The sequence below is a fragment of the Phycodurus eques genome, chromosome 2, assembly GCF_024500275.1.
Source record: "Phycodurus eques isolate BA_2022a chromosome 2, UOR_Pequ_1.1, whole genome shotgun sequence".
Classification (NCBI taxonomy): domain Eukaryota; kingdom Metazoa; phylum Chordata; class Actinopteri; order Syngnathiformes; family Syngnathidae; genus Phycodurus; species Phycodurus eques.
In genome coordinates, this window is record NC_084526.1 from 16605045 (window position 1) to 16630197 (window position 25153).

Sequence of the window (25153 nt, forward strand, 5' to 3'; positions counted from 1 at the left end):
GCGGAGGATAGAGACAGAGCTCTGCCGGGAAAAGAGAAAAACGCGAGTAATTGACACCGCCCCCTTAAATTTTTATAATTGCCAATATAAATAATTTAAACCGTAGTGTGTAATAGTGTAATAACATTTTAAACTAATTTAAAACATACCACCCTTAAAAAAAAAAATGCCTTACAGATGACTTGCTTTCCAAAAAAAAATGCCCCGGAAGTGCATGTTTAAATGCACACGCAGCAAAGACTCCCTGTGGCCCTCTGGCTTGTCTTGGTTCCCCCTCGAAATACAAAGCTTGTCTCCCAGTCGGGATGTAACACTTCAACGTACAGTACGTACTTCCTTGACACCACTATTTAGACAGGGATTTGCCGACACCTTGTGGCATTGAAGAGTGATTCAGTGATAGGTTATTATGTATGTATTATGTATATTATGGATTCCCCCCTTAACTTTACGACTTTTTTCCTCAGAATAGCACTCATTTGCTCATTGGTGAAACATCCTTTGTTTTGATAACTTTTTTTCTGGTAACATTATGACTTTGTTGTTTTAATTTTGACTTTGTTGTCAAACGGTTCATATTTTGTCCTTGTTTCACAGTTTTCCCATAATATTACGACTTCTGTTTCTCAATTTTGTGAGTTTTTCTCGTAAGTTAACTTTTCTGTCATACCAAGTTTTTTTCTTGTAACATTACTTTTTTCTCATATTCTCACATTTTTCGGGTAACTGTTCAGTTTCTCTTAATTATACAAGTTATACACGTCCTCCATTAATTATTATTATTTAAATTAAATTTGTATGCAATATGTACTTTTTTTCCATTCTAAAATTATGACTTCTTTGTTGTTAATCCAACTTTTTTTCTGGTAAGAAGTTAATGAATGACTTTAGTCTTAACTTTTTTCTCAAAGTTATTGATTAATTTATTCAAGTGTAAAGGCCTCTTTATACTCCCGCGGTCACGCCCAGAATGCGGTGGAGATCATCTCTCGTGATTGGTTCGTTTTAGTCACATGCTGTGATGACGTACTCAGCGTTCCCCTTGGTTCGACATACCACCTATGCCGCTGCCTTTTTGATCGATTTTGCAGTATAATTATACGTATCATCTGGTCATCTAGGTCCATTTGTTCTAGCAGACACCGTTCCACGGTGGCCATTGTTGATGCTTTGTTCCTTGTTTCGGAAAGGAAAACAATTAAATCCCCGGCCCCGCCTGTGTGGAGTTTGCATGTTCTCCCCGTGCCTGCGTGTGTTTTCTCCGGGCACTCCGGTTTCCTCCCACATTCCAAAAACATGCATGGTAGGTTGATTGACAACTTTAAATACGTGTGAATGTGAGTGGTTGTTTGTTTGTATGTGCCCTGCGATTGGCTGGCAACCAGTTCAGGGTGTACCCCGCTCCTGCCCGTAGATAGCTGGGATAGGCTCCAGCACGCCCGCGACCCTAGTGAGGAGAAGCGGCTCAGAAAATGGATGGATAGATGGATGGAAAATTCTCATAATGTTTCGACTTTTTCTCGCAATAACATTGGTCTCACCACATTGACTTTTTTGATCAAAGCATTCAAGTTTGTCTTGTAACATTTTTTTCTTAAAGATAACTTTATCTAAACTTGGCGACTTTTATCTTGCAGTAACACAATTTACTACATATACTGATAGTAATATTACAATTCCTTTATTATAATCTCCCAAATTACTTGTACCAGTACACATTTTTCTTGGATGAACGTTTATTCGAGCAATGTAATAAAATAAAACCCCCCCCCAATATTCTTTTATACTCCACCAACATCTTTCATTTTTACTTTTTTTTTTTTTTTTTTTTTTTTTTTTTTTTTTTTTTACTTTTACTACAAAGACACTACTGCTGACTTCTTTCAGATGCCACTTAAGGGATGTGAGGCGACCAAGGTCAATCGGGTGGTGGGGGCATCATAAGATAATACGCTATTGCCATGGAGCCAACAGCTGTGTGCGTAATGTTTTGTGACTCGGATCCCAACTGTTTTACAGAGAGCGATACAGGAGACGCCATGTTCTGTCTTTTAACAAATGGCTTTGTGACTTTGTCATTCACCCCCTAAGTCTTAATTATCACTCTTGCCTTTTTATGATTATTTTTTTCCTGTACTCCCTGTACACAGGATCCATATGCATTCTGTATAATTCCACCGTGCAATTTGCAAGGCCAATGCGTCGTCAAAAAACAAAAGAAAGAGTGGTGGGGGGGAAAAAGTGTGGTGCAATCTGGCAGCAACAATCCCCTCCCTCAGTTCTCTCTTTTTCCTTCTCCACCCCCGTACCACTTCGATTAAAATGTGCGTGTTTTCCCTTTTGTTATTAATATAATTTTTATAGCATTCCCACTTTTCACACAACCTCCCCCCCGCCCCCCCAATCAGGCTTCAAGCAGAGGAAGAATAAATAGCTGATGTTGATTTTTTTCTTTTGTCACCCCCCGCAGCCACCTTCCCACCCCACCCTCCTTCCCCCTTCACTTTTCATCTCTACCTCCCTTCATAATTCATTTTGGGATTAATTCCTCCCGTTTTTGGAGACAATCCTAATTCTTTATTATTTCCACTTCACAGGCTTGATGACATCCACGTAGCCATATATCATATTCAGGGGGAACTTTATACCCGGCAGACCTTCTACTTTAATTTCTCCCGATACTTTTTACGGCTATGAGGCAGAAGTGTATTTTTGGTCTTATTGTACTGTGCTGACAGTGGGGACAGTGTGTGCCATTGTTGCTATGGTGGCATATTGCGAGGTCACAGTAGCCTCTTTTAGATGGAGATGCCACAAATAGTTGCATCAGAGCTGTAAAAGGAGATTTGGCATTTACAGTTTCTGCAGGGTTTCAAGCTTGGGTGAGGGTTTCAATTTAGGAAGTGAAGCCAGCATTAGGGTTTCAAGTTACGGTTTCAAACCTGGGTTAGGGTGTCAAACAAGGATTGGAGGTTTTGATTAAATTTCAATATAATGTTAGGGTTTCAAGCCAGCGGTAGAGTGGTATGTTAGGGTTTCAAACCGCGTTCAATGTTTCAAGTTAGGGTTTTAAGTTAACATAGGGTTAAGACTTCAACATTTGGTTTCAAGCCTGGTTTAAGGTTTAAAACAATTGTTAAGCTTTCAAATTTGTGCTTGAAACCAAGTTTAGGGTTCCAGATTAGGGTTTCAAGACTGTCAGGGTTTCCAATTAGGGCTTCAAACTACAGTCAAGGTATTAAATTAGGGTTTCAACAAAGGATTAGGGTTTCAAACCAGGGTCAAGGTTTCAAATTGGGCTGAAAACAAGAGTCTGGGATTTTAAATTAGGGTTTCAAGCTAAGATTAGGGTTTCAAACGAGAGTTACAAGACAGCGTTAGGGTTTCAAATTAGGGTTTTAACTAATGTTAGTTTCAAGTTAGGTTTCATACCATGGTTAGGATTCCAAATTAGGATTTCAAACCATGGGTAGGGCTTCAATTTAGGGTTTTAAGACATGGTTATGGTTCAAAGTTAGTTTCAAACCAGGGCTGGGGTTTAGAATTACGGTTTCAAACAAATATTATGGTCGAAATTGAGGATTCAAGAAACAGTTAGGGTTTCAAGTTTGGGTTAGGGTTTCAAAAAAGATTTAGGGTTTCAAATTGTGGTTTCAAGTTAGTGTTTGAAGCCAAGGTTAGGATGCAGCCAGGGTCAAGCTTTCAAGTTAGGGTTTGAAATTCGTGTCCTTGTTCACACACAACCATGACCGTTAAATTCCTTCACCTCGGCTCCTTTTCATCTTCATCTCCCTCCTCTTTGTCCGTCCTGCTCATCATCCTCCTCTTTCTTTTCCTTTTTATTCCCATTTCCCCGTCGTGCATCTCCATCACGCTTCCCTATCTGCTGTGTTCCATTTCTCTGCCTCTTGTTCCACCTGTGTACGCACGCTAGCCCTCCCTCCATCAATCTCTCTGTTCTTCTGCCAATCTTTTATTTCTATCATTCTTTTGTGATGTGTCTTTTTGTGCTTTTTGACTGTTGGCCTCTTTCTCAAATCGTCACATTTTTAAGGACCATTTTCACATGCCAAGGGCACTCTCCTTTTTTCCTTGGCATCTGGCACACACACAGACACACACAGACACACACACACACACACACAATGTCCCATATCCAATTCACTATTAAGTGGGACCCCGAATTTCCCCTGAGCTCTGTTATGGCGGCGGCCGCCTTGAGAGTCCGACTGTGTGAGATGTGTTGTCTGCTCCCTTACCATTCAATTACATGGCTGTAATCTGACAGGCTCCTCATGCCCTGTGTGTGTGTGTGTGTGTGTGTGTGTGTGTGTGTGTGTGTGTCTTCTGTCTCTACGCATTTGCGCCTCATATCATCTCTTGCCCCTGCATTTGTATTCATGTACGTGTATGCTAAAAAAATCCACATCAGGACACCAGATCGTTTATTAATTCATCAATCAGGGTTTAGGTCAATGGCTTGGATGAGCTTGCTGTGAAAAAACTTGCCCTGAATTTTAAAGCCCGTCAAACACATTTAGGATGAATTAGAAGTGTAATTGTGGGCTCCCAGATGTCCTAAATACGTGTGTATTTGTGTGTGTGTGTGTTTTTTTTTTTTTTTGTAATTATCATGATACCCCCACAAAGGTAAAGAGTAGAATTGCACCGCCTTATTTGCGATGTTCGTGTCATATGATCATGCAATTTTCTTGTCTATTAATGATATCTGCCACCTTGAACGACAGAAAAAAAAGAGCAAAAAAAGAGCAAAAAATGGACCAATGCATCGCTCCTCTTGCCACTTGTTCACAATAACCTCCACCTTGGATAATAGGAATTAGGATGCTTTGAAATAATCCACCGAATAAAAACAAAAGGAGGCCACTACAACCTTGATCATGTGCGCGATGATTGTGTCATATGATTATGCAATGACTAATCTCGCAAACTATTCACAATAACGTTAACTTGCACAATAGAATGAACAGAATGACTTGAAATAATCCACAGAGGCAAAAAAAAAAAAAAACAGCCCGCAGCACCCATGGACACATGTGACATGGATGTATCATATGATTATACGATTGCTCCTCTCGCTAGCTAATCACGAAAACTGCCATCTTGCGGAGCAGAACTAAACAGAATGTCTAGAAATAATCCACAAAATTAAAAAACAGTCCACGGCTTGCTTGATCATGTGCACGATATTTGTGTCGTATGATTACATCATTATGATTATAGGATCGCCGCTCTTGCCACTTTTAATGATAACCGCCATCTTGCATGATAGAAAGAAACAGAATAGACTAAAGATAATCATGGCATGCTAAATTATATACACACTATACTGTCATACAATATGCGATTGCTCCTCTCGCCAATTATTCATGGCGACCGCCAAATGGCACAATAGAAATAAAAAGAACAACTTGAACTAATCCACAGAGGCAAAAACAAACAAACAAAACAAACAAACAATTAATGTACAGGCACATGAAGGATGTAAGTGTCATACAGTTAGTGATGTTAACTGCCCCCTTTCACATTAGAAATCAATTTAACGACTGAAAATAATCCAGAAAGTCAGGAAAGTATGAGTACAGGACCAGTTCTTCTTGTAGGTGGGAAGCCAAGGTGTACCAAAACGTTTGTCAATATCGTGCCTGTTTGTTTATGCAGTGTCTTTTTAGTCTTTTCTTTTCCCCTTAATAATTCCATACTGGGAGTTACTGATGGTGTAGTGGTACACTCGGCTGACTTTGGTGTGGGCAGCGTGGGATCAGTTCCCGCTCAGTGACGGTGTGAATGTGAGTGCGAATGGTTGTCCGTGTCTATATGTGCCCTGCGACTGGCTGGCGACCAGTTCAGGGTGTCGTCCGCCTTTTGCCCGAAGTCAGCTGGGATAGGCTCCAGCGCCCCGCGACCCGAACCAGGATAAGCGGTGTTGAAAATGGATGAATTGGATGAATTCCGTACTGTACAAGTCATTTATCGCCAATATCAGTCCATCAAGTTCTTGCTGCATCAGTGTCACGTTCTTTCTTTTACCCTCATCTAATCCCACTATTTCCCCTTCTCGCTCTCTCTCTCTCTATCTTTCTCTTCCTCACACTCTCTCATTCTGACTGTCTATGTGACGCAGGCTCGCTCGTTGGCAGTACTGACCTGAAAAGGGCTGACATTCAGGGGCCGGTCCCCCGCCTGCAGCACTGACATTTCTGCCAGAGTTTGATGGCTCCTTTGAACTGAGATGTGTGGAAGGGAAGAGCTGCCATGTCTGCCTTTCACCCGAGCTATATAACTCCAGCTACTGTAGCGGGCGACTATAGGAGTACACACTCGGCCAATGGTCATTACTCCGACAAGATGTACTATTCCACTATTCTGGAAGGGTATTTTTACAAGATTTGAAAGTGCGTTGGGATGTTCTGTTCTGCTGTACTTCATCCCACAGGTGTTTGATGGGGTTGAGATCAGAGTTCTGTGGAAGTTCCCACAAATTTCAAAACATTGAATTGTCTAATGTGGGAAGCTGTTTGTTTTTTCATACAGCAAATATCAGATACAAGCATTAAAAATGGATACCGTGGTGTCCACTTTTTTTTTGCAGCGCTGTTTTCTTGCTGCCCTTAGTCTCAAATCAAATAAAAATGGTCTCCTTTCTGCTGAGAAGTAAATATAGGAGATGTTCTCGCTCCTCCACTGCTGTTATTGGTTAGCGTGTGAGTTCTGACTGGTGTGTTCAATGCAGCATGTTTTTTTTGCAGTGTTTTTAGAGTCAGTAATGTAGCATTAAATTCAGAAGGAAGTGAAAGGTTCTTGCCTAACCCCTAATTGGTTTACTGAGTGATTAATTTTTTTTAGTTGTGTGTCAATACTTGTGAATATACGGTATGTGAGCAAACTACACAAACTAGACACAAATCAAAGGCTCCCCTGCCGGGAGGCCTTCAAAGACACATTTTACTCTTCGATCTGATAAAACCCGTGTGCCACACAAAGGAGACCTAGTTATCTATTCACCCAGCCCCCACCACCTGGCCACGCCACCCTGCTGTGTTGCCTTCAAAGATCACCGTGTCACCCCATCCGCCCTCACAGACCTCTCTTTTACACTCATCTCCTGTGTGCACAATTCACAAGGAAGACTACAGAAGATAAAATAACGACAAAATAAAAAATAAAAAAACGGCTTGATGTTGGTTATTCCTCTGACAATCACTGCAGAGTGATGTTTTTGAAAAACTGCTCTGTTGTACAGCGAAGGCAAGCTGCCTGCCTTGGCAGAGTCCCTGCTCTTTGCTGTCATCGAAGGTTTGTTTTTCATGTGTTGGAGGATGGGAGCAAAGCACAATTAAAAACGACTCGGCTATCTATCTCCGACGAGGTGGACGAGAATCGAAACGCTTCATTTTGCTTTCCTCTGAGGAGCTGCAGTGATGTTGATGGCAGATTCCACAGCTGCACAAACAGCAATTCAAAGCCAATTGATTGCCGTTCTTGAGTATAGCGTGAAATATTTCCACATTCAAAAAGACGCATTTTTTATGTAGACATATAAGAAGAATTTAAGTTGACTCATGATGGGTTTTAATGATGAGGAGCTGCCAACAATCGTGTTTTCATTTCATCCAATTATCTTTATATCTCTCATGGTACATGTTAGAGCAGTCTCTCTAATGCAGCTCCCTTTCAAGTTCCTCTTGGATCATTTGACATTTTTTTTCAAAAATAAAGAAAATCACGTGGGAAAAAACCTTTGTACGCGTATCAAATTTTGAAATTCGACAGTTCTCGTTCTCAAAATCAAAACAAAGCCTTTAATGAGTATCACTTCCTTCGAAACTGATTTCAAACTATATTGGGATAATGAGCTACACCGACATTTAACCATCAAATGTCTTGTTAAAAACCACACATGGTTTTGTTATGGAAACCCAGCATTGGCGCTAATTAGTAGGAAACGCTCCTTATTTTCAGATAAAATTAGTTTAGCTGTTTTTTGTTGAACAAGCCCCATTTAGATGTTATATATTTGCACCTATGATTATTTATTAGCTTGTTATCTATTTGGTAATAAGACACTGTATCGGATCACATGAATGATGCATGTTCTTGCATATTCAGTAACGTCATTCAACATAATTGTTTTCTTCGTTTCTTTTCAATGATAGCTAGGCAGAGTTCATAGGAATCAATACCAACTGCCCCATAGTCCAAATGAAAAATTGTCATATAACAATTATTTCGACCCACTTGGTTTTTAAAATGACGGGACTGACTGTTTGTGCCCCTGGACAAAAAGCAGTAACAGGAACGCAGACAGGGAAATTACTACATTAATAACTTCCACACGTTGAAGTGTATGCATGAATTTGTCAATAAAATAACTGCCCTGTATTAAATATACCATACCAGCAATATAGGAAAAAGAGCATAGCTGGTAGGGCACTGCCCCTAATGCAGAGTTGCCAGAGCAGACAAGAAAATACAGTACGACCAACCTGATAATGCAAAGAAGTTAAATATGAATCAAATCTGCCCATTTAAAGTACTGTATTTCCTCAAATGCTGTGACTGCATGTATTGTACTTATACTTAACCGGGCATTTATCGGAAGGAGGTCTCTATTGAGCAGAGCTGCTGTGCCAGATGTAATTACAGCTACACTGGTATTTTTTTCTTGATGGAAATATCTGAAGACGGCACAGTGGTTTAGTAGTTAGCATGTCTTCCTTGCAGTTCTGTGGTTCAGGGTTCAAATCTTGGCACATCCGGCTTTCCTGTGTGGAGTTTGCATAGCTTCCTTCCACGTATCAAAATCATGCATATTAGGTTCATTTAAGACTCTAGATCGTCCCAAGGTATGCATGGAAGTGTGCTTGCTTGTTTGTACTGTATGTGCCCCACGATTGGCTGGCAACCAGTCCATGGTGCCCAAAGTCATCCGCAATAGGCCCCAGCTAATTCGAGACCTTAAATGAGCATTAGCGCTATGGAAAATCGGTGGATGGATGGAACACACTGTTCCGTTGCACAACAATCCCACCTCCCTAACAGGGAGCTCCCCCTCCCTCCAAGCTGCTGGGGGGCCCCGTCGAGTGCAGGGATTCTGCCTGTATGGGGCTATTGATTGCGAACCGGCTGCAGCTCACCTGCTAATTGAAAGCCGATCGGGGGGGGGGCCTCGGGCAGAGCTGTAAAACAGGCCCCGCGTGGCATTAAAAGCTGAAGGCTGACGGGCGACTGTAAATCCAGGGCTGCTAATAGTGCTAGTGTACATTCATCTGTGTGTACATCCACGCAGTACGCGTGTAGGTGTTTGTTCTACTTTATGTGCACATATTAACCACACATGTAACGTATGTGTGGGTATCTGAAATGTGTCCCTGATGACTGTAAAGTGTGTTTTTAGTCGATATTTTTATTTCAAGAATAATCTGCATGGATGTAACACAAGACTTCTTTAGACTAGCAAACTAGACTGAATCGATAGTTCTTTCTGCTAGTTGTGGCCAAGTAGTGCACTCCATTTCGCCTCAATTGCTTCAAGACATAATTAATCAACGCCCAATTCCACACAATTGACAGAATTATTAACGATCATTCAATGACTAATTGAGCCATTCCTCACGCATACACATATTTTTTAGCCTTCATTTTAAGAGTTTATATTTTTAGATAAAGGGCTATTTTATTCCCAACGGACGGATAACGCCACACAATCCATATTTTAACAATGTTTGATTGGGGAAACATGAGCCTAATAGCGTCAAACCATAAAAACAGAATAAGACAAACATGAATTAAAGATAAAAGCAACAATGAACTGTTATGTTCTTAAGTTGGTGTTGCTGTTCATTTGGTTTCATTGTCTTTCAGTTAGTCACTGATGGTGTAGCGGTACACTCGTCTGACTTTGGTCCAGGCAGCGTGGGTTCAGTTCCCACTCAGTGACGTTGTGAATGTGAGTGCGAATGGTTGTCCGTGTCTATATGTGCCCTGCGACTGACTGGCGACCAGTTCAGGGCGTCGTCCGCCTTTCGCCCGAAGTCAGCTGGGATAGGCTCCAGCGGCCCGCGACTCTAATCAGGATAAGCGGTGTTGAAAATGAATGGATGTCTTTCAGTTACTTTGGTGATCATTGGTGGGTGTAGCCGGCTGAGACGCACCTGCAAGCTATTGCAATGTGGAGGGTTTAAAACCCAGCAGCAGCTGAAAGGACTTGTCTGATTATTGCTCCTCCATACTGCCATTGCCCAGTTGGTATTCCTAGTATTCCGACTCTCGACTTCCCTGTCAATGGTTCGGTGGTATGTCCTATTTGTGTTATTTTTACTATGGTTTTCTGAGTAGTTTGCTTATATCCTTGTCCAGCCCACCCTTAATTATTGTTTTCAGTAACCCTCCTCATGACCCCCTTTTTTTTTTGTTGTTGTTATTGCTTTTGGTTGTACTTTCCAATTGTTTGCATCCGTGTTTATTTTGCGCCTTTTGTTTTATTAAAATACTATATTCATTCGTTCTACGGGTCGATGTCTGTCATGGGGTCGTTTTCTATTTACATGCTCTCGCTTGACATGAATGAGATAATTCGTCGTGGCAAATATTCAAACTTTTGACGCCGCATGCGCCACCCTCAGTGGGTGGCATAGGCAATAAAGCTTCACAATTTAGTGCTTGCCATCTGTCTACTACCTATTTATCTTCTTCATATTGGGGCCAATGTCTTCGAATGCCATAGTAGGAGTTTGTCAAAATATACAAGCCTTGGAATTCACCCAAAATGGCTGACATCCATAGACCTGTCTGTTCAATTTTGTGTTAAATGCTGAAACTGGTGACTGGGCATTTTATTTATTTATTTTTGCGCATTCCAGGGAGCACTTACTGAATGACTTTTGTGGGGTTTGTATTCAGGACCGTTACAGCACACACATTTTCACATGGATACATGCTTGCAAAAACTGAGTTTTCAAGCACGCTGGGTCCCCTCAAAAGGTGATTAATTTTGTCAGAAGAATATTTAAACCTGTAACCACATTCAGCTGGCCATTTTTCATGGCAAAGACTCAAAATGAAACTGGAACTTTTTCAAGCTGTCCAGCATACATGAATTTGCAAAAGCTGGTGATATTTCAGGCATATTGAGGCCTCCCATAACCTAGAATGCCCCCATTAAAGTGGATTCTTCTTTCAACTCTGTGTGACTAAGGAGGGGATGGTGGTGGTGCTGGCTCATGGAGGGTTGGATCACTGGCTTTCTTGCAGGATGTCACGTGGGAACAGTTTAATTGGAATGTAATTAGTGGCGGGATGATTAATTGATGGTGACAGTACATTTGGATGTCTGCATTGTAGATGTGGCAAATAAGAACATGTGAGGCCAGAGGGAGGACGATGCACAAAGAATGACATTATATGACTATTAGCTCACTGCATGACTTTTTCTCTAGCTAAATGTTCTTGGCCAGGCCTCACCAACCTTTTTGAAACTGAGACCTACTTCTTGGGGACTACCAGTTTGATACACACCTTTTTGAAATTTGCTCAAATTACCTCCAATAATATATAAACAATGATATCCATCTAAGTGAAGACATTGGTCATGTTAATGATTTACATTTTCAAATGAAAAAAAAACCTCATCAGTTCGCCTTAGTATGTTTTTGTACTCGGGTTGCTATCATGCTTTATGTTAGCATACCAACTGCTGGCATGTTTTTAAATCACATTTTGTAAAATACTATATATAGAGTACTAGACCACAGGGCAAAATGTAAGCTCCTTATCAGTTAACCACAGCAATTCCCCTAATCAGGTTGCTAAATTGCTCTATGATGGCATACCAATTCTTAGCATGTTAGCATTTGATCAATTCTCAATCTCCTCCAATCCCTCTCTGTATCGTGAGTCACTTTTTGCAGCTTTACTTCATTGCAGTTTGTTTTATCGTAGTCACATAATAGATTATCTGATACATTGTGAGAGAGTGCGGTAATTTTTCCATATGAACTGTTACTGCAAAGCAGAATGTGCAAACCAGGAGAAAAGTGTCAAAAAGCACCAGCATATATTTGCACACAATCTGCCATTTGCCACATCTGTCCACGAGGTGTTGTTAGGATTCCCAAATAGTTTCCAGGCAGTATACGCCCTACTCCAATATTACTGGCTCTAGGACATGCGCAGCTGAACTATGATTGGCTGCTGCATCCCGATAGAACACGCCCTACTGCTTCCAGACGGGAAAAGGTGTGGTGGCGTTAATAAAGTTCTCCCTAACCCACCCTAATGCCATCCTTAACCCATCCTAAATCACCTTCAGACCCCACCCCAGTCATAAACCTAACCATAACAAACTTCTTTGCTTTTATTTCATCCAAATATGATTCATGGTTGGGATAGTCATCTTGTTACATCTGCCTAGCCAACCCTTCCCGCGATGCAAGAACTAATCATGTTGCAGTGGGGCGTGTCCTCATTCAACACGCAGGTTGGCTAACGGTTAGGCAGTTAACAGCCAGCCAACTACATTCTGAATTACTAAGTACCATGTCTCTCAAGAGGCCAGTCCCTGCCTTTTAAAAGTCACGGACATTCAGTCACAGAAAACCACAGATAATACATTACCGTCGATCATGAGGATGGCGACGCCAAGTGGGCAAAAATAATACCTGAACCTCACATGCATATATTTTGGCATCATATCCATGAAGCTTTAAAATGTATATAAATATATGGTCGCTACATTGGATTTAGTTTGTCTTGGGGGTGGTTAGTAATGTAACCCCCGCAATAAATGACCGATTCCTGCTTTAGCAGCTTGTTTTTACAGTCTTGCATTGTAAATTGTCCTACATTAGTTAATGCTACAAAATTGGCTCAGCATCTCTCATGTGGAGCAAATTTTTCATTAAGTGTGGGCCTCTTACTCTAACGAATGTTGTCACAGCGGTCTACATGAGGACAGAATTAAGCTTAATCAAATGTGCCTCCAGTCAGGTCCTATCACACAGCGCCACACTCCCTCCAATGAGCTCCCGTTGCTAAATTTACATTTCATCTTAAGGGGAAAGGTAGCGGAGGGCAGGGGAGGGGATACGCAACTTTCAGCCCCACCAATCACCAAACAGGTCCTGGAAGGATGCACTCGTTCCCCGGGCCGCACAGTGTGAATAGCTGTGAAACCCCTCCTGCCACTTCCTGGGCACACTTCTGATAAATACAGTAAGTGAGAGAAAATAGAGGAGATGACAGCAGGGGAAATATTTGCTGTTGTGTTTGGAGCGCTTCTCGGAAGCAAAGAATGTGGGTTGGCGTATTTGTGCAGCTGCCTCCCAAGCATTGAGTGTTTGAGTGTCTGCCCGCTGGAGTCTATTTGTTTGTCAAAGTCACTGTGCCTGTGTTCTCCAAGATATTTGGGTCTTTGGTTGTGTGTTAATCCCATTCTCTCTCTCTCTCTCTCTCTCTCTATCTATCTATATATATATATATATATATACACACACGCATATACAGTAGTACATTTGTGTGTACGTGCACGCATGGGCATTGAAGTGTGTGTGCACAGCGTGTGATAGAATATATATCTAGGGAGAAGCAAATCCATCTGTCTTTCTTGGATACAGGCGCCAGAGACAAGGAAGACGGAGAGGTTCCGCTGCTCGTAGCTTGCTTATCACTGCTCGCTCACCACATGTTCACCAGCTTTCCAGTTTTCATCTTTCAAAAAAGAGTTGAGTCTCTCGAGAAAGCATTTGCATCATATGCAAATCTGCTATTACCTCCGCCAAGTGTGAAAATGTGAACACTAAAGGTATTGTTTTGATCGTGGTGTGTAAATTGGCATGTAAGCAAGCAGGATTACACACACAGTTTACTGAGAAACTTTCCGCAGGGGTGGAAACTGGAGGTGACCTCCCCCAATGAGTGAGCTGGAGCCTTTCCCGGCTGACTTCAGGCGAGAGGCAGGGTACACCAAGAACTGGTCGTCAATCAATCGTAGGGCACATATTGACAAACGACTATTCGCACACTTTCTTCAATGAACCTGACATCCATGTTTTAGGAATGAGGCCGGAGTACCCAGAGAAAATCCATGCAAACTCCACACTGGAGCAGAGACTCGGACCCAGACCCTCTTGGCTATAGGCCAAATTGCTAACTACTATTATACTGTTCTATTATTAACTCCACAAGGGTACCTAGTATGACCTTTGTTGCCTCTACGAACGAAAATACTGCGTGGTCCCTCCCACTCTTTCTTCAGACCCTCAGCAGCTATAAGTCACTCACTTCTCTGCCCCATAATTCTTGATCCTTGAGGTATTTTGAAAAGAAAAAAAACATCACCGTTGTCTCACAACTGTTTTAAATTATCAAAATGATGCAGAATATTTTCCAAAATTTCAAGGTTGTATATTCCTGCTAATCAACTAGTTAACCCACTTACATACAAAAATGATAGTACAAAACCATAAAATAACAATAGTACATAAACTCCTGACTCATGCACGGCATACGCAAGGTTAAAACAACAACAACAACTGGCATTTGCAGCCCAATGTAGCATTATTAAAAATTGCATACTTGGACACAGTCGTACTGTTGACTGTGTGTGATGGTTTTCCATTTCATTATACTTGAGGAGAGCATACTTTGTAAAGGCATCTCGTGCATAAATATTTTGTGGAGCGTGGTTAATAATGGAACTAAAAAAAAAAAGGCACCATTAAACTATGCTGATCTTAGAGAACGACAGTCGACGGATGAACGGGTGTTCGTGTAAATGATGTAATGATTGTGTGTTTTTACATTGGTGTACCGCCGCGGATGCTAATGGAAATTGGAAAGCTTACAGATGAATGGCATCATGTTTTTTGTGTGTATTGTAATGCACATTATTGGGGAACAAATTCGACTCTGGCAGAATTACAAATCCCTCATCCTTGCAAATGTGTTAGTGGACGACTAAAAGTGAACGCAAAACAAGCCTATAAAAAAGGCTCATCGATCATGTCAAACACTATCCTTCATATGTTCATTTGGTATTTGTTAGGTTATTGCCTCCGCGATCACAGCAGCTGTAGCTTCATAAATTCCCCCAGCATGTTGTGTTTCTATTACTATAAGTCCTCCAATTAAAATGTAGAAATATATTATAGGGACAAGGTGTCTAACACGGGGGCAGTGGAGTTGACAAATGGATAGTGACATGAAGAAGCCCTTCTTTACTGTTATCGTGCGCCTTCCTTAGTTTGTAATTCCTGCCGTATGTTTCTATTCATAAGAGAATGATTGATATGAAAAATGTGAGTACTTTGAGAAACAACCTTCCCAGACAGTTGAACTAGCATTCTAATGCTGATCCGAGGACACGATGGCAAACATTCACCATGTCCTTACCTTTTAAAGGAGACATTCCTATTTTTCGACAGTTTAAAATAGTCACTGTGTCTTACTAAACTGTCTCTGACATTTTCCTGTCAAAATGCACAAAGGCTAAAGAATTACAGGACACTTTAAATCCGCGTGTCACACCCTCGTTGAAGTCATTCAGTTTTGGGGGGGGGGCATTTTGTTCAAATGCCAAGTACGGCTTTTGTTACCTCGACAACCGGATCGGCACTAGGGCATGCTCTGTTACACTGGACACTCTGAGAGTTTTTTTTTTTTTTTTTTTAAATGTAAATAAATGTTGCTTATATTTTAATTAATACATTCTTAGGTACTATATTAATTTGAAATCCGAATAAACGTATGTGAACTTTTTTTTTTTTTTTTTTTTTTAAATGACATGAAGAATTGTACTGATAAAAACCAAAAACAAAAGTCTCCAGAAGTACAACTTCCTTGTAAAGTACTCCAATGAGCGTGTAGGGTTTAAATGATTTAAATTTACAAGGATTCCAATAAGGTCCTTGTAAAGGATCCAATTGGTGATTCCAGCCTTCTGCTTTGAATGCAACGGCTGATAATGGACCCATATACTGTTTTTGGGACAGATGTTTGATGAGAATGCCTGTTTCGTAACAAGAGTCGACCCTGGGGGAGTATTCTGTCCTCTCCTTGTAAAAATAGAGGTCTATAGAAGAAAATGTAAGGTTTTTCTGAGGCTTTCTGGTAAACAAACTCTGAGCTACGTGCAGTTTAAATGCTAAACATCATTAGGATGCAAATAGTGAGCTCGGCACTGTGTTTAGACAGCACCAGTGGACCGTGTCTCATTTGATAACATGATGTCCCTCATGTTGCCTACTGGGCCCCAAGGGCCTTTTTCAGCTGCCCTGTCTGTGACCCTCGGTTTCCCTCAAACGACCTGGCTGTGACACAGAGGCGGTTGCAGCGACTTGTCCAGTACGCATATTCCCCACGTCCTCCCCTCCCACTCATGATGCGTTTGTCAGTTTTTACTCCTGCTGCTTCGCTCTTTCGCTCTCGTTTCATCTCACCTAATGCTGACACTCCCCAGTCCTTGTTATTCCTACTGCTCTACCACAACATTTCGCCCCTGCCTTTCCCACTCTTCTTTTGGTTGTGGAGGTCCCCAGTGATTCAGAGCTAGAGTAGCCTTGTAACCTTGCTAACCAAACCCTCACTGTCATCCAGCTGTTTTGAGGCACTTTACTCCTTTCCAGCCAATGGAGAGCTCTAGTACAGATCATAAGTATTGCATCAGACAATGGCATCCGGTGCAGAATGTGAGCTGAACACATTATGCAAGTTAGAAACATGGCCCCTGATGAAAGGTGTTGAAATAGAAGAAAAGATTGTGCCTTTTCTCCTATCTTAGTGGCAAACGATGAACGTAAGAGCAATGGATTAGAAAACCGTCAAGTACTCAGGAGAGAGTATCTGTACATACTATCCAGTGCAGGGTAATATGGGTTCAAAGGATACGCATAGCCTAGAATTTTTTTCACTACAGTGATTGCTCAGAGCCTGAGTGTTTTGACAATTGAACCACACAGAATAAAAAAATATATATATCCCAGTTGAACCACATAGAATTAAAAAAAAAAATCTCAATGTCATCCAGAACCCGTATGTAAAGTAGAGAAGATAAGACATACGAAAGCAATTCAGCTTTGAGCTAAACCTTCCCAGAGACGGAAGGGTTGCGTCAGGAAGGGAATCCGGCATAATACCTGGGCCATCCAAATCATGTGGTATGACTCACTGTACCAAATGGTGGGGGAAAAAGTCCAAGAAAAAGTGATGAATTCCTCCAACTAATTTAGGAGTGAATACATTACATCAGGCAAACGGAGCAGTAAAGAGTAGATTACGTGAAACATGCCATTTGAGAATTCATGCATCCATTTTCTGTTCTGCCTATCCTATCACAATAAACTTCAGGGATTCAAGGAATGTATTTGTCATGCCGACACACATTTACACATGATATGGCATGAAATATGATACCGAGGTCCCAGATTAGCCCAATATATTTTGAGACGTGAAATATAAATAGAATTTGAAAATAAAATGAAAAAGATAAAATACTTGTCTACAGATATAGGTGCGTGCAAAGATGCAAATCCAGCAAGGATGTCGATGCAGCGGAAATACAAATACAAATGGGCTTGAATTGCACATATTTACGTGATCATTTGAACTTGAATAAAAGGCGTGGGGGAGTGGCTGATGTTGAGGCGACACAGCACTGTTCGAGTTTAAGTCTAAGAGCTTCTGGAAAGAAGCTGTTCCTCAGCCTGGTGGTCCTGCACCAGATGCTCCGTAGCTTTGTGCCTGAGGGGAGGGGATGGAAGAAAGGCTGTGTGGGGTGGGTTGAGTCTTTGACAAAGTGATGGACTCAGCTCTATCTTTTGCCTCTAGGGTCTGTGGGATAATGGTGTTGAAGGCGGAAGTGAAATCCAGGAAAAAAAAAAAAATGCAATTCAATAAAAGGTATGACCCACAAGTCATACAGAGTCCAATAGCCAAATAAAATTGAAGAGGAATGAGACAGATCAAAGCAGTTAGACTTTAGGCTATATTGTTCTATGTAGAAGAAAACCAGTTTGGTTGTAAATGACAGCAGCAGCACATTGCCTGAGAAAAGTTTCCCCACAGTCCCGCAGGTGGTGGTACGTTACAAAGACATTGATGATAACTGCCCCAAAAATCAAAAGAAAAATCCTGGATATGCTACCCAGATCCACAATAAAATTTTATGTTTTCATCCTGTCTTTTAACCCTTTGCAGAGTTTTGTGGAAAAGAGTTAATAATTAATTGGACATGGAAACATACTCTATATTACTATAAGGTAGTAGAATTGCCAGTTCCTTCCTAGTAAAGCAGCAGAGAAAAAAATGATCGAAAGCTGAATAATTAAAAAGAGAGAGATGTGTTTTTGTCATAATTCAAAACATTTTATGTGTGTCTTAAGATGTCGGTGCTTGTCAAAATACCCCAAGGATCGAGAATTATCGTGGGCTTTTCACTGTCTTTTTAGCCTGTTTTGAGTGGCTGTCCTACCTCATGCAAATGAGTCACTCCTCACCCCGCCACCCTCTACTGCGGCGTGCGCAACGCAAGTACGGCTTTGCATTGCCACGACGACTAGGCGGCGGCGCTAGGGGTTTGAACGAGGGTGATGGCTTCCACTTCCGGAGGAAGACTAAAAAATGTGGGGGGAAAAAAAAGCCAGGTAATGAGGGGGACATGCCCTTCCAGACAAGAGGTGTAAACTCTCCTTGCATTGTCCATCTTTCACTTACAGGAAGACGCCGTCATCGCATAATCAATTTGCGGGAGGCAAGTAAAACATTAATTTGGGGAGGGGATACTCGGCACGGGCTTTGGTTCGTGTCCTCAGCGAGGGCTCCTTGGCGACATAGAGTTGAAAATCGGAAGGATGCAAAATGCCCGCTGGGCCCCAAAGTAATGGTCCTCTGCACATAAATTATAGCAGAAGCAGGATGGCTTTTGACAAGGAGCGGTAACTTACTATTATTGCCTGCAACTCATGATGGCAATTCCTGCGCTAGCCAACAGGTCACAGCGATGTAATATACATGGGATTCATTGAAATGGTTTCAACACGTGTCAGAAACATTGCCGCCATTGGCTAGAAGCCTGGCATCTTGGAGAAGCAGCCTCGTGTTAATACTGACAAGCTTGCATCATTATTGTACTTGATGAATCGATTTGGAGGTCCCCCCCTGGGGTGGGGCGGGGCGTCACACAGCTGGCAGCCCCCCTATAAAGAGCCACATAAACTTTGTCGTCCAGGTAGAAGCCTGGAAATTACAAGCGGGGCTTATGAGGGTGTCCTGGAACAGCAGGGATCTAATCTCCCAAAGCCAGCGTCACCGCTTCCATGAATAGTAAACTGTGTCACAATAAAAAAAGTGGCATCATCGCCACCAAGAGCATAACAGCTTAATGGAGACACATCACTTACATTCCCTCCACAATGGGGACTCCTCACCTTGTGAGGAGAGTCGGTTTCTTCTGGCTATTTATGCTCCACATTTTTGTGTTGGTGCTGAGGAGCCGTGATGGCCGTCAATTATTTTCTCAGCTAACGGCAATAAACATGGCAGGGGCGTCCTGACATCCTAATGGTATTGATGGTGAATATTTTCATTTCGATTGAGAGGGAAAAGTAGTAGTCACATGCCAAGGGAATGGAGTCTTAAGACCGTTTCAACAACAGTTGGAGCTGGCAATGTGGGCCACATTGTTTATATTTGAGAACATTATGCGTGTACATGAATCGACAAAATGATATTGAGCCGTCTGTATGTGATTTGACGGACTATTTGCACCAAGTACATATACGGTATGCAAATGGGGAGCCTGATGTGGACACTCTGTGTATGTTTACATTGTGTGTATGTGAATGGACAGGCAGAAACTTACATTATGTGTGTATGCTAGTAGATACAACATCTATGATGTTTACATGATGCGTGTGTTTGAATGGACATACAAATGTTTGCATTATGAGTGCATGAAACTGGTTAGACTGTTTAAAGTGTACAGGATATGTTAAAAGGACAGTTTTGTTTAAATTTTGTGTGTATGTGAATGTGCGTGTATGTATGACTGGACAGACGTTTACATTGTGTGTATGTAAATGCAAAGAATAATGTCTACATTGTTTGTGGATGTGAATTGATGGACAAAAAATTATATAGTGAGTGTACAGTCATGGAAAAAAATTATTAGACCACCATTGTTTCTTTTTGTTTTGCCCATTTTAATGCCTAGTACAACTAAAGGTACATTAAGTGTTATTTTATATTTTGACGTGTTGTATTCTTCAGGTACCGTGTGGTACCAGGCATTAAAATGAACAAGAAATTGAAGAAATAAAATACATTTCTTTGACAGTAAGCGTGTCACGTGTTGTGAGCGTGGACAGACAGACAGACAGTTACTGCCTTGTATTGTGTGCATGTATTGTATGGACAGACAGATGTATGTGTGGATGTAAATTGACAGACAGAACTGCCTACATTATGTTTCACATGTGAAAAGACAGATGTTTACATGCTACGTGTATCTGAATGGACAGAAAGATGTTTACATTATGCGTGCGTGTGACAAGATGGATTTGCACATTTGCATGGGCAGATCGATGTATATAAAGAACAGTTACATATTTACCACATTCTGTGGTTGTGGACGTTTCCAATATCGTGATCTTTACATTGCTCTACCGTCCGTGTGCTGCCTCATTATTTGTCTGCGAGGTTTTCATTAGCTTTCTCAACTTGCAATTAGCACTCGTCTCTGAAGCGGAGGTGAAACAGTGGCACTCGATGCCCCTTGTCTTTATTGCATGGTTAAGTAGCTACCCTTCATGCGGCTATTAATAACACCGCGGCTATAGCTTACAAAAATATGCACTTTGGCTAACTAGGTTATCGCATAGTTTATTTTGCCTCAAAACATCACGATGAACAAATGTATCCCCTGCTCTTGCACTATCGTTTCCTTCGCTCTCCAAACCTCCTCTTTCCCCAGTTTGGGCACAAAGAGATGCGAGGAGAGAGAGGGATGTTAATTAGAAAGATGTCCACAGAGGGGAGAAGGGGGAGGGGATTGGGGGGGCGAGTATGTGGTAATGGAAAAGGGCCTCGGCATTGAAACAGATGGGCCAGAATTTATTAACTTGCAGGAACGCTTGAAGGAAGCCACTGTGACCACACCAGACGCAGGGCCAGTCAGTGTCTGGGCCCGAGCGCGCGCAGGCAGCTGGGTGCAGGTTGGGACTGTCTGGGGCGTGAAAAGAGAACACAGATTTAGCTCTGGATTGTTGCAAATGACCCGTCGGTGTGGAACAATGGATGCAATCCGACTCACTGGTTGGCATCTTTTAGTACACGGCTTGACAGCGAAGACAAATAATGGAGTCTTTATTCGCTTCAAAAGTTAGTTTTGGAATGTGAGGGGATTCTCAATTATTATTATTATTTTTTTTTTACGCACTAGATGTGATACACACTCAAAGATTCGAAATATACTCATGCAATTGGTACAGTGGAATGGAATGAGTGTGCTGCAAACAAAAGAATACCCCGAACAAATCACGTGCTTAAGGGAAACTTGGCAGGAGATCCACTAGCAATTCTCCAGCCAATCTTGATTCACTGGCCCATAGAAAAAGTAACTAAACTCAAGCACCTAAGACAAGTCTTTACAGACTGAAAATACAAATAGATTACGACCTACATATTTGGGGGATGTAATGGTTTGTGAGTATTTGTATCCCTGCTACGCAGCAGGGTGCAACATCCTCCCCACAGTCGAAGCTTCTGGGTTTGAATCTCGACTCTGACCTTCCTGATCGAGTTTGATGTTCTGCCTGTGCTTTTGTGGGTTTTGTCTGGGAACTTCAGGTTCGTTCACCCATGTTACGTAAATGAATCTATCCATTTTCTACACCACTGATCCTGTTCAGGGTCACCGGGAGATGTAGATTATCCTATCTGACTTGGGGCGAAAGGCAGATTACATCCTGAACTGGCCAGTTTCTGGCCAAAGACGTAAACCTCACTGACGTGACGTTCATAACAACGTGCAGTTATGAAATGACCTATGTAGTTGTGATAAATAGCCACATAGAATGTTGTCCAGCTTCAAGAAAAAGCAACGCTAGCAAGACTAAAATAGAATTAGCACTGTAGCAAGTGGCTACATTGGTAGCAGGACATATTCCTAATAGAGTGAACAACACAAAAGGTTATTGGTTTGAAGTTTTATTTTTTGGAATGTACAATTAATTAAAAAGCAAAAAAAAAAAAAAAAAAGGTTATAAACTTACCTGCCGAGCAGAAATTTCGCATCGCTTCTGAATCCTCAGCTACCGGAGGCCCCTTCGCTCTGCTTCCTATTGTTGCTTTCGTGCCCAGTTGTTAGCAAATGAGGGATGGGAATTTTTACTTCTTATTTTCCAGAGGTGGATATTCCACTATATTTTCAGCAACGTTCCTGTAGCATAAACTCAGCGTGAAGTGGTGTGCTGGTGACCAACTCTGAATGTCCCTGCGAGTGCACGGTAAATGATTGACACCTCGTCGGTTACACCATCTATGATTGGTTGTTCTTCCTTGGGTGCGATGGTTTCCTAAATCAAGTTGGAGACACGGTGCACGACTGGTTAGAGCGTCTCCCTCACAGTTCTGAGGACCCGGGTTCAATCCCCGGCTCCGCCTGTGTGGAGTTTGCATGTTCTCTCCGTGCCTGCCTCCTACCCGAAGATAGCTGAGATAGGCTCCTGCACGTCCGCGACCCTAGAGAGGAGAAGCGGCTCAGAAAATGGATGGATGGATGAATGGATGCATTACAATGTACAACATACTACTGTCAGATTGATATGGACAGTTTTACAACTACGACAAGAAGTGTTCCCCCCCCCGCATTTTATATAAACTCCTTTAATCTCAGGGCACAGATAGACAGACGACCAGTTCCCAGAATGAGAACCCGACCCACGATAACTGCACCGAAGTCAGACGAGTGTACCACAATCAGGCAAAAAGAAAATCATAACGCTAAATGCGACATTTACTGCATTAGAATGTTTGTATCTAAGGATAGAAATTAACGTGGAGAAGACATGTTTGCCTACTGGTGTATCCATGCACTGGATATATTTATAGCAGTATACTGTCAGTAGTAGTAAAGTTTGGCAGAGGTCCTGTGTGCTCCCTTGATGCTCTTACTGTTTACATTTGGCAGAGTGCTTGAAGCATTTAGCGGCGAACGCTGGCCTCAACTCTAAAGTGTGCACTTCTACTTCCCATTTTAACTTTCCTTACTTCCTGTAAATTAGATAGATCCACTTGGTTCTGGTCCAAGCCTTTGCTTTAGTTTTAATTGCACTCGCTTACCCATTGTATATGAATATGCTAAACAATGAAGAAAAGAAGAAAGAGAAAAAGAAAAGAGGCACCGTCCCGGAGGGATTAAGAACCCAGTGAAAAAGCACGTTATCATGCAGGAAACTGGCCTGTGCTCTTTTAAAAAAAAAATACACAGCAGCCTGCTCAACACAACAACAACAGCGCTTTTAATTGTAGCATCGCCAAAACATCATTTTTAGTCAATCTTATTGCCAATTCTGCTTTCGCCTTGGGTTACACATTAGCTCATCACTTCATGAAACACCCAGCTGGTGCAATCGCTGTGTAATTTGCTGCTGTAGCAAGGTGTGAGGTGCTGAATTATAACTGTAATTTAGCAAATCTCCAGCGACAAATGGAGTTCAATGATCTATTATAAAACTATATGTTTTGGCTTGGCACCTTTTATCAGGCATGGAGGATATAAAAAGAAGTCAAATAAAAATTTCATAAAGAGTGAAATATGGAAAATGAATGCTTTTTATGACCATGCATGTGTGTGTGTTGGTGCCGTTTAACAGGAATTCATGTCGAAGTGTGACATCCCACACGTACGTGTAAAATCCATCCTTTCGATAGCAAAAACAAACACTTTCTGCCTTTCAAGCTCAATAAAGAGATATTGGTTGCTAGCGCACTACTGGGAAGGGAATTTTGTTTGACCAGAAGGAGTAAACGGCAACATTTCGGTGGATAGAAAAAGTCTACACACCCTTGTTTAAATGCCTGATATTTCCATCCAGCTATCCATCTTTTTCCGCTTATCCGGGGTCGGGTCGGTAGCTTAAACAATCACATTCAAACTTATGTTGAAGAGGACTCAGCACATAAGTGCCACCGATGAATTTCCAATAAACTTCAGTTATTCTAGTATGTGATTGTAGTATGCTGTTCCTGACATTTTATTATGTCAAATTATTACGCATTATTAAGAGTTTCAAGCCATTTAACAGGTTTTGAAGAACTGTAAAGTAATTTATCGAATTGTAGCAGTAGGCGGTCATATTTTCTGAAATCAAAAGCTATTTCAATGAAAATCATCAGAACAAGTCAACTTACATTTTGACATACAGTAGGACCCATAATTTGACAGGAGCTGCACAATTCGTACATCCATTAAACTTGTGACTTTTGGCAAAGTTTCTGCTTGCATTTCTTTTGAAATGGTGCATTGTCATGCTTGAAGATGACTTTGTTAATGAAAGCCCAGTTCTTCTTTTGGTACCGTGAAAGAAAGTTGTTCGTCAGAAAGTCCACATTCTTTTCAGAGATAAGTTTCACACCTTCAGGGACCCTAAACCGGTCGACAAGATTTCTCCCCGGCATATTTCCGGCCAAATATATGACTCCTCAACCTTGTTGGGACATGGTGGCCTTCTACTATTCCATCCATCTGGACCATCCAGGCTTGCACAGCAATAATCAGTGGACAATCTCATGCTGCCTCTGCATCATTTGCTGCGATGAGCATAAAAGGAAATAAAGTCATGTTGTAGCCTTCCATATTGGTATTTTCAAAAGTTTGATATAGCCTGCCAGATGCATCGTACTGACTTGACATTTCAGACACAATTCCAGAGCTCCACATAAAAAAATAAATAATTAAAAAAAATAACTCATTGATGTCAGGTATTTTTATTTTTATTTTACTTTTTTAAAGTAACATTTGAAAAGGTGGATAGGTCAAACAAGTCCATTGGTTTTAATCCTTTTGATACTTGGTAGACTGAAGTCTCATAAGATTTGCACATTCTTTTCAGAAAATGTTGTTTAAACTGTTTGAAAC